Below are 12,063 nucleotides of genomic sequence, written 5' to 3' on the forward strand. Positions count from 1 at the left end.
CATTATCAGGTCTACAATTTTCATCCAACTAATTTATTTTAAAAACTTGCAATCAATTTACTCTTAGTAGTAATTAACACTTATCATTAATAAATTTTCACGATTTTAAAAAAATCAACTTATTTAATTTTTTTCCAGTAAGCAAATTTCGCACTCAAGTTACATTTCATCACTTTATATGCTTTTCAAGAGTTTCATTTAATTCATCACATTTTATTTAATCAACTCTATTAATTATTTTTTGATTAGTATTTAACTTAGTCATTTTATCGCATGGTGTTTTACTTTATTATTATTATTATTTTTTTTTTTCATACAAGCACTCTTGTTAGAATAAAACAAAATTTTCAACCTTCATGAATTAGAATCACTTTGGCTATTTCATTTTCCCAATAATATTTTACTTTAACAACTAATTTCTTTAACAAAATCGATATCATTTATTTTAGTCTTTATCCTTTTCGAACGATACATTCAAATGGACAGCTATACGTTAAATTAAGAAACTTAATCTAAATTTTGACAAATTAAGTTATAGCTAAATACTGACTAAAATTAAGTACAAAAGACTAACCTTTTTGGGGTGAAATCCCTCAAGTACCAGCTATCGCGAAGTTATTTAAAAACAGTGAATGAAATTGTAATAAGTGGATTGTTAATTATAACTCAATCTCACAAAATTACAATTACACGCATGTTTTATAGACCAAGAGCTGACCCCCCAAAACACGATTTATCTCTTTTATGGCTTGTGGCCGGTTAAAATAATAAAAAAATGCAATTTAAAACTTTGGCTCGAATCCCCCCCACTAATTTTGGGTCACACGGCTGCGTGGGTGGATGAAAGGTCAAAAAAATGAAAAATATCAAAGTGATGAGTTAAATGGCTAAAAACTATATAATAGCATTAAATTAATAAGAAAAAACCCATAGCTAATTTCCCCCCCAGCTATGTTGGGGCGAACGTGGTGCCCCCCAGGGGTAAAGTATCGATTATTAAACTTAAAAAAAATGATCACTTTCGTGGGGGGGAATTTTACAGGGTATTAGTTTCATTATTTTGATTGCCAAAAAAAATTCCCCCCCAGTAACTATGGGTCAATTTGTCAAAAAAAATTTTTTTTGTTCCTCTTTATTTGGTTCAAGTCGAGTATTATTCGAACTTACGCATGACTGTTTAAGTTGCAAAAAAAACCCCCAAAGTTTGAACGTTTTTTCATTAAAAAAAAACTCGTAGCAATCCCCCCCCCCCCACACCTATGGAGGGGGTTGCTACGCGGTGCGCAGTTTTACAACGTGGTGCCCCCCCCCAGGGGTGAATTGTCGATTGATTAAATTAAAAATAAATGATCACTTTCGTGGAGGGAATTTTACAGAGTATACATTTAATTGCAAAACAAAATATCTCCTCCCCAGCAATTATAAGTCTACTAGCTGCATTGTCAGGCGTTGCACGGTCTACCTCAAAAATGTACGTGTTTTCGGCGTTCCAAGCATTTTATACAATTATATAAATTTTCTCGCTTTCATTACATTTCTTATTGCTGCTCCACTCTTATTAGTCAAAGCGCAATGTTATATAGCCTATAGCCTTCTCAATAAATGGACTATTCAACACAAAATGAATTTTTCAGTTCGAACCCGTCGTCCCTGTAGACCAAGAGCTGAGCCCCCAAAACACGGTTTATCTGTTTTATGGCGGGTGGCCGGTTAAAATAATAAAAAAATTTGATTAAAAATTTTGGCTCTAATCCCCCCCCCTCCGCCCACTATTTTCGGGTCACACGCTGCATGGGTGGATGAAAGGTCAAAATAAAAGAAAAATATTAACATAAGTGAAAGGGCTAAAAATTATATAATAACATTAAATTAATTAAAAAAAACCACGTAACAAATCTCCCCTCCAGCTATGTTGGGGCGAATGTGGGAGCCCCCCCCCCAGAAGTGAATATCGATTGTTAAAATTAAAAAAAAAAAATCACTTTCGTGGGGTTGGGGATGGGGAACTTTACAGGGTATTTGTTTCATTATTTTGATTTCCAAAAAATCTCCCCCCCCCCCAGTAACTATGGGTAAATTTGTCAAAAAAAAAGTTTTTTGTTTCTCTTTATTTGGTTCGAGTCCAGTACTATTCGAATTTTCCCATGACCTCTTAAATTGTAAAAAACAATTGCAATTATTTATTCGGTAAAAAAAACACGTAGAAAATCCCCCCCCCAGCTATGTTAGGGCGAACTTGTTGCCCCCCAGGAGTGAATTATCGATTGATTAAATAAAAAAAAAAAGATTACTTTCGTAGAGAGGAGGGATTTTCTCAGAGTTTACATTTGATTGTAGCAGGGAAAAAAATCCCCCCCCCAAAAAAAAAAATGTTTTTAATTTAAATTAGAAATTTTGAAATATTTTTCAAAATGAAAGGAAGCAATACAGCGTCCGTACATCTGCTTCTACCATTGTGTGCTCAGCATGAAAAGAATGAAGGGGAAAGTATACGCCTGTGATGATTTCTTCTTGCTGTTTCGAGGGCAGTTTCGTCAGTGATCAACTGTAGCCAACACAGTGAAGTCGTTATAGCTGTTGGTTTTTCTTTTCGGAGCACGCTGTACCGAATCCTTAAACTGAAAACGTAAAAAAATCCTTTTTTCAAAAATATATTTTGATGTTTTTATATTATGAGTGTTTTAAAGGGTAATTTTAAGTGTAGCCAGCCACCAGATAAAAGATAATTTAGTATATTATCTCCAGAGTATACATTTAATTGTTTTAATTGCAAAAAAAAAAAAAAAAATCTCCCCCTACCCCAGTAATTATGAGTTTATTTCACAAACAAAAGTGATTTTATGTTAAAATTGCAATAACGACGTTTTTACTTGTAAATGTTAATGCGTTAATCCGATGCGTTAAATGAATTTTTAAAATAATAATTTGGAAATTCATATAGATTTATTTACCTTCAGCATATTGGTTGTGATAGTGTCTATCTAGTTTGATAAAAATGTTCTTGCAATCTCGATGATATAAATCTGCTTCTGTTAAGAACTCGGAAAAATCTAAATCACGGAATTTCAGTTTTCAGTGTTTTCGAATCTTTGAAACTTTTATTCCTTCAAATAAAGTTTCTGTCAAAACATTATCTTTTATCTGGTGGCTGGCTACACTTAAAATTACCCTTTAAAACACTCATAATATAAAAACATCAAAATATTTTTTTGAAAAAAGGATTTTTTTACGTTTTCAGTTTAAGGATGCGGTACAACGTGCTCCGAAAAGAAAAACCAACAGCTATAACGACTTCACTGTGTTGGCTACAGTTGATCACTGACGAAACTGCCCTCGAAACAGCAAGAAGAAATCATCACAGGCGTATACTTTCCCCTTCATTCTTTTCATGCTGAGCACACAGTGGTAGAAGCAGATGTACGGACGCTGAATTGCTTCCTTTCATTTTGAAAAATATTTCAAAATTTCTAATTTAAATTAAAAACATTTTTTTTTTGGGGGGGGGGGATATTTTTTCCTGCTACAATCAAATGTAAACTCTGAGAAAATCCCTCCTCTCTACGAAAGTAATCTTTTTTTTTATTTAATCAATCGATAATTCACTCCTGGGGGGCAACAAGTTCGCCCTAACATAGCTGGAGGGGGGGATTTTCTACGTGTTTTTTTTTTACCGAATAAATAATTGAAATTGTTTTTTACAATTTAAGAGGTCATGGGAAAGTTCAAATAGTACTGGACTCGGACCAAATAAAGAGAAACAAAAAACTTTTTTTTTTTGACAAATTTACCCATACTTACTGGGGGGGGAGATTTTTTGGAAATCAAAATAATGAAACAAATACCCTGTAAAGTTCCCCATCCCCAACCCCACGAAAGTGATTTTTTTTTTTTTTTTTTTAATTTTAACAATCGATATTCACTTCTGGGGGGGGGGGCTCCCACATTCGCCCCAACATAGCTGGAGGGGAGATTTGCTACGTGGTTTTTTTTAATTAATTTAATGTTATTATATAATTTTTAGCCATTTCACTTATGTTAATATTTTTCTTTTATTTTGACCTTTCATCCACCCATGCAGCGTGTGACCCGAAAATAGTGGGCGGAGGGGGGGGGGGGATTAGAGCCAAAATTTTTAATCACATTTTTTTATTATTTTAACCGGCCATCCGCCATAAAACAGATAAACCGTGTTTTGGGGGCTCAGCTCTTGGTCTACAGGGACGACGGGTTCGAACTGAAAAATTCATTTTATGTTGAATAGTCCATTTATTGAGAAGGCTATAGGCTATATAACATTGCGCTTTGACTAATAAGAGTGGAGCAGCAATAAGAAATGTAATGAAAGCGAGAAAATTTATATAATTGTATAAAATGCTTGGAACGCCGAATATACGTACATTTTTGAGGTAGACCGTGCAACGCCTGGCAATGCAGCTAGTAGACTTATAATTGCTGGGGAGGAGATATTTTGTTTTGCAATTAAATGTATACTCTGTAAAATTCCCTCCACGAAAGTGATCATTTATTTTTAATTTAATCAATCGACAATTCACCCCTGGGGGGGGGGGCACCACGTTGTAAAACTGTGCACCGCGTAGCAACCCCCTCCATAGGTGTGGGGGGGGGGGATTGCTACGAGTTTTTTTTAATGAAAAAACGTTCAAACTTTGGGGGTTTTTTTTGCAACTTAAACAGTCATGCGTAAGTTCGAATAATACTCGTCTTGAACCAAATAAAGAGGAACAAAAAAAATTTTTTTTGACAAATTGACCCATAGTTACTGGGGGGGGGGAATTTTTTTTGGCAATCAAAATAATGAAACTAATACCCTGTAAAATTCCCCCCCACGAAAGTGATCATTTTTTTTTTAAGTTTAATAATCGATACTTTACCCCTGGGGGGCACCACGTTCGCCCCAACATAGCTGGGGGGGAAATTAGCTACGGGTTTTTTCTTATTAATTTAATGCTATTATATAGTTTTTAGCCATTTAACTCATCACTTTGATATTTTTCATTTTTTTGACCTTTCATCCACCCACGCAGCCGTGTGACCCAAAATTAGTGGGGGGGATTCGAGCCAAAGTTTTAAATTGCTTTTTTTTATTATTTTAACCGGCCACAAGCCATAAAAGAGATAAATCGTGTTTTGGGGGGTCAGCTCTTGGTCTATTATTTGAAATCGCTGCATACGGCTGGCTGCCCATCGTCGATTTGCAGAACGCATGCCGTGATATCGCAAATCAACTCGGCTGTTGAAAAAAACTACCGTAATCCTACAGCACTTCGGATCGTCCACACACACACACCGAGGCGAATTGAGAAAATGACTTTATCAATATTGCTATCTACCCCTTTACCGATAACAGATAACAAACCCCACGTGCTAGTATTATTCACCACCTGGCCTACGTCTTTCAAGTGATGTCACTGTTTCTGACCAATTAAAATTAGTTCACGTTTCTCAAATATCAAGCACATAGATCGACAATAGCCTGATGTCAGGTTTTCCAAACAAAATTTTAGATTTTAATTCGTAGTTTCGAATTAGTTTCTTTTTCATTTCAAACTTATAAAAAAAATTTCCAGCTTGTAAGAATATTTCTTTCAAAAACAGATTTTTGATTCAAAACAGTATTTTTTCAAACTTGTAATATTTTTCTACTTAGAAAATGAAATCAAAAATTTTTGTTTTCTTTAATCATATAAAATGTTTTTAAGAAATAATTTCTCAAACTTGTAATATTTTTCCACTAATTAAAAAAAATAATTTTTTTTTTCAATCATATAAAAATAAATTTTTAATCTTACAACAATAAATTTTTTCCGCAAAAATATTTTTTTCAAATCAAAATAATAATAATAATATTTTTGTAACATATTATTTTTTTTCTTTTCAATCTTTTTTTTTTTCGCAAAACTATTTTTTTTTTTCAAACATTTTCAAACTTACAAAATAAAATTTTTTCAACTGAATCTTTAAACGAAATGCTTTAATTAAATTTAAAACTCAATATCACTTTACTCTTAGTATTAATAACCAATAGCACTTAACCATTTACTCTTTGCACTCAAAGTATTAATTAACACACATGCATTAGAAATAATAATAATAATGTTTAAGATACTTACAAATCATTCACTCAAGCTTTCAAATATCCATCTAGCATGTTATTGTTCATTCGTGTGAGGGAACTTGTAATAAAACTTTACACATCAACCGAAATTATAAGCGAAAATATCACATTTTTAGCACTTAATATAATCCTACAATTAACAAATTGGTTTTAACTTTGAATTTAAGAAAAATAAAAACTATTACACACTTAGTAACATATCTATCGATGTATATTATTTCATGACAAATCACAAATAGGTGAGGACCTTTTATCAATCATGTGACTAACTAAGTTAAGAAAGAGCGTTCTTATCTCATATGAGAATTTATAAGTCTTTAATATTTCTCTTTAATGTAAGTGTATTGATACGTACGAGTTTGTGTATGTGAATATAACTGTGTATTGTTTTCAAACCATTGACATGTTTAAGCTTTACGGTTCTAATTTTGACTTTCCACTTAGCATTAGTCGAAGTCCTTCGCATGCATTAAACTATAGAAATATTACAAAAATTATATTTTCATTCAGTCTTAATTACAAAACCATACAATAAGATGAAGACAACACCGATAGTATAAAGATTACTTACAATAAAGTGCATATAAAAAATATATGTAAGAGTGATTTCAAAGTATAATCCATCAACCATATTCAACAACTCAATCAAAACACAAGTCTCTTTTAAAATGATAAACACAATTTATTCACACACACAGTAAAAGACAATTAAAAAAACTTTCATCTTTAAGTAAAACTCTTCAAAACTTTCAAGCGTATTTTTAACATCGATTGCATCAAATAAATCAGACACATGACATTTTAAACATGGACTATCAACATTCAAAGTAACGAAGTCACGAGTCAAGTTTTCCCAATTAACATTAAAAAGAGCCTGTTCGAAAAAAGTGTCGAACTTTCGACCCCTTGTTAATGATTCACATTCATGCACTCTCTCTCATGTAAAAAATGAATCCATTTTTACAATCCACACATTCTTTTTTAGAAAGGTAGTTTATGTTGCATATGAGCTCATCAAATAGTCACTTACGTAGAGAATCAGCCAGTTTACGAACTTCTTGTGATGTATATGTGCTGATTTTATCACATCGACAATCACAGGGATATTTTTTCTCAATTTCCGAAAGGATGTACTCTTTTATAGTATAAGTCATAAGTTTGTCTTTGACACTACGTGAGATACAAGGGGACGCGTAGCACAATTTGTCAATCTGGCTTTCCAAAAGTAGAACTCTATCAGGCATCAACTGGAACACTTCTCGTTTCAGTTTGAACAATCTTTGCACACTAACACAGATGTTACCATTCGCACTCGACTCTCCTTTTTTATAACAAAAGCGAAATCACGGTCTTCGACTAATTTTTGATTTATATTTTTACGTAGGCTTGAAATAAGTGATCTCCACACATCTGGTTCTAAGGAAATACCATCCTTAGTTGGTCGAAGAATACCATCTTTCCCACACGTATATCTTCTAATATGCACGCATGTACGTTCCCGAAAAGTATTCACCTAAAGTGAAAATACAATCACCCAAGTGTATCATATCATCAGGCTGTGGAGAAGCCTCAGTGTTCATTTTCATGTTCGTTGCATCCCATCTGTTCATCTTCAGGCTTCAAAGTTTCAGAATGATTTTCACCAGCCTTAGTCATTCTTAACTCTCATAGGATTAAGAGTCACAATACTAAAACAACTTCCTGTGAACTTAAAAAATAAATCAAACTAGGTTTTAACACTAGCGGGTGAAGAAAAATCCTAAGTACATAGAATAAAATTTCACGACGTCTTTCAAAGCTCAGAATCACTCTGAAAATGATTCTCCAAACATCCACTATAAACCAATGAATATTCACTTTAACCAATGAGAAGTGTACATAAATCTCTTGCTACTGACGTCATAGAATATCACACGAACTTTTGAGCAGAATTGAGTTGTTTTACACAGTATTCAGATTTTTAGAAAATGCCAACACTTTGACTTCCAAATTCATCCTGACCTACTACTACGAGTAATTTTAAGATGGTAGCAGGTTTTCACATCACACCGAATGTCGATGACGGTTTCGCATCTCATGCAAATTGACATGATGAAAACTAAAAATCAAGGGGGGGGGAGGGGAGGGTAAATGAAATGTCGGCAAAACTGGGCAGACACCCAAAAAATCACACAACATAAATCAGGAAAACGTTCAGGAGTTGTAAAGAAGTTAGTTTGGGTAATTTTAAAAAATTCCAATTCGAGTGAGGTCAACAATTCTTAAATAAAGTCAACCATTTCCCTTATAATGCCCATCCCCGTCAAATGGTGTCCAGCACTACACCTGCTATCTAAATTTTGTATAACTTCTTACCGAAGAAATCGTCCCAAAACAGTCATTACAAATCCAGATTCTAATAATGTCCCTTTAGAGTGCATTCAAGCCTTTAAAATCCCCCACGTGAAGGAAATCAACTGATTCTTAACAACGTAAACAGTCCTGATTAAAATACCAAAAAAAGTTGAGAGTAAAAATACCATTAAAATCAGAGAAAGCACAACAGTTTTTTTTTTTTTAAAGTTCCCATTTAAATGAGGACAATAGTACAAAAAAACTTCTCATTTCGGAAAGAGAAACATTCCCTAAAGTCTCTCTTAGAATGGTGATATCAGCGTTTTCAAATAACATCTCCCTATTAGAAGATGCTACAAAGAAAATGTTTTGCATGTATTTGGCCTTTCCTGGTAAAAAAATAAATATTTTTTCGACAGTAACTGGGGGTAGGGGGGGGGGGCAGATTGTTGTACATAGCAAAAATACATGTTGCCTGGGTGTGTAATAATTGTAAGAAACAATATAGTTACTTTAATTCGTTTTCTTCTGTAACTGAAATAACTCAAAATACACTGGTTTGACGTGATTAAAAATCATTCTAAAATCGTCTCTATATTGCTATTGAAGTACAAACTTTTAAAAAATGTAGCCGTTCGTTATCCCTTACTGCGATTTAAAACGTTACGAAATTTGCGGTAATCGTTTTGGAATACCTTGGATAAATCTTCCCCTTCCTACTTTGTAAAACTGTGTGTTACTAATTTTATCGAAGAGAGAGGGTCGCCAAATACTGAGATACTTCTTGTGACCATGAAATGATGCTATCTGATATGTTTCCAAAATAAGTAGCAAAGTTTAGCAATTGTGTTTGAAATTGAGCGCTAACTTGTGGTGCTGTTTATGGATTTGATTAATTTAGTTGGCGGATCATTTTACATGTTAACAAATGATATAAAGAAAGAATGATTAAAGAAATGGCGATATTTTGGTTACATGGGGAAAACCGAGAAACAGTATTCGCGTAGTTTTTGGCTTCAAAAACAGCGACAATTGAAAAAATTGCCACATGCCTTTCACGCAGAAAAAGTTCGGTGAGATTCCTGCTGGTCGATCAAGCGCCCAGTCAACACAAATAAATTAAAAGAAAAAAAAACATTAGTTGCCTCAAAGTTGCGTAAAACTGGAAAATAAGCAGCCAAATCCATGCATTAATTGCCTATCTTGTGCGAAAAATCTTACTTTAAAATTTCACTTGAGAAAAGCCTTGAACAGTCAGACGAAAAGCAAAAATAGTCAACAATACAACAATTGTCGCTATCGACAGGGAGTTGAGATGATACCCTAAATACTATATTGTGTTGAGGAAAGCCTTCAAACATGGAACTTAAAAGCTCATAACTCGTTTTTTATTCTACTTAGAAATTTGGAACAGGCGCCATCTTCGGCAGAAAAATCAGAGCTTTTGATGGACATATAATGTTAACAAGTGGAAGTATTTTTTCGTCCTCATATTAGAGAATTTATACGAAAATTGGGTTTTATCGCTCCCCTAGGGGGTTTTGCCCCCCATAACGGGGTGAAAACTACCCTATGTGTTGTTCTGATGCATAAAATATATTATTGTAAAGTTTCATCAAAATCCATTCAGTAGTTTTTGCGTGAAAGAGTAACAAACATCCACATACATTCATACAGACAAACTTCCGAATATATAATAGTAGTACGATGAATGAAACTTTTCTGAAACTAGGAAAATAAATTAAAAGATCTTGCAACTGTTTAAAACATTATTAAGTGATTGACAGCAGTTTTTCATTCACATTTTATTCTCTTTGAAAACTCAGTGGAAAAAAAAAAACTTTAAGAAAAATCCTGAAATCAGGAAATATAAAGTGGAAAAAATACACTCTTGTTTGTGAAAATTGCAACACCATGAAGGAAGCATTATAGTTGAAGGAAATTTAATACACAGTTGAGTGGTATGGTACAAATAAATGATTACATTTTCAAACCAAACAAACAATAAAAAGAGATAGAAATTAATATTTTGTGTGGCAAACACGCGCCGCAATAAGAGCTGCTACACGACTCGGCATGGAGTGAAGCAAAGTTTGAATATCTGTCTGCGGAAGAGCATTCCATATTGTTTGTATGCGCAACCAAAGTTCGTCTGTCGAAGCAACAGGACGAGGATCACGAGCGAGACGCCGCTCAACGAAATCCCACACATGTTCAATCGGTGACATATCCGGGGAATATGCAGGCCAAGGAAGAAGCTGTACCTGCTGCAAATCAAGGTAGGATTTGACAGTCCTGGCGACATGTGGACGGGCATTAACCTGCTGGAATACAGCCCCTGGCAATCCTTGCAGGAAAGGAATATCTTGGGGCTATAAAACTTCTTTTATGTATCGGGTGCTGTTCAAATTGCCCACAATTCGTAGCAATTGTGATCGTCCATGATATGCTATATCACCCCAGACCATAACTCCGGGTGTTCGTCCACTGTGGCGTTCGACAATGCACTCCGGAATGTGCCGTTCACCGGCATAGCACCTGACACGAATTCGGCCATCATGGTGCCACAAATTGAAGCGAGACTCGTCAGAAAAGACGACCTGCTGCCAATCAGCACGCCAGCTCCTATGCGCATTGGCTCATTGTAGCCGCGATGTTTTTGCGTGAGAGGAATCCTGTATAAAGGAATCCTTGCGCGCAGCCCACGCGGCTGCAGACGTCTCCGAATTGATGAAGCACACAATGAAACACCTGTAGCTGTTGAGCACTGTGCTGCCAATTGTCTAGAAGAAGCTGTGCGGTCCATCAGCGCCATACGCACCAGGTGTCTGTCATCGCGAGCTGATGTCACATTTCGGGGTCCACTCCCGGATTTCCGAGCTGAACGACTCTCGTCCATCCACTGCTTCCAAACACGCATGATTGTGCTGCTGTTACGCTGCACACGAGCGGCTACTGCACGGTAAGACAATCCAGCTTCACGAAGGCCGACGATTCTGCCCCGTTCAATCTCCGAAATTTGCTCAAATTTCGCTTTCTATCGTCTAAGAGGCATGGCATAGTAAAGATTCAGTTAACGTTTACTCTAGCATATAACTACTGATAATCATACACGCCTCTCTACAGCCGTCTATTTATATTCGGTTCGATCCGCGGGTTCAGAGAGCGCTGTTCAGCATACGCATGCGCTACCAGTCTACAATTCTAATCATTTACATATCATGCCATACTTTACATTTCCTGTAATTTTCAGTTCACTCGCGTAAGTCCTTCGTGGTGTGGCAATTTTCACAAACAAGAGTGTATATAAATTTTTCACTTATTCCAGTTAATTTTTAGTGAAAAACATCTGTTAGTAAAACTCAAAAGGAGCGGTTATGGTCTCTGAAATTCAGATCGGGATGAAATTTGGCAGATTAGTAGTATCCCTTAAGGGTACTCTCAGGGTAAAATAATAAAGCGCACTAGCCATAAAATTCCGAGAAAACAGTCTTTAAAGATTTACGCGCAACTTATAAAATAGTAGAGATTGTTCGTAAACAAGCGCTCGGTGGTCATGTGGGCAGTGCTGCGGTCGATCCGGGTTCAAATCC

This window comes from Uloborus diversus, chromosome 2 (genome assembly GCF_026930045.1).
Source record: "Uloborus diversus isolate 005 chromosome 2, Udiv.v.3.1, whole genome shotgun sequence".
Lineage (NCBI taxonomy): Eukaryota > Metazoa > Arthropoda > Arachnida > Araneae > Uloboridae > Uloborus > Uloborus diversus.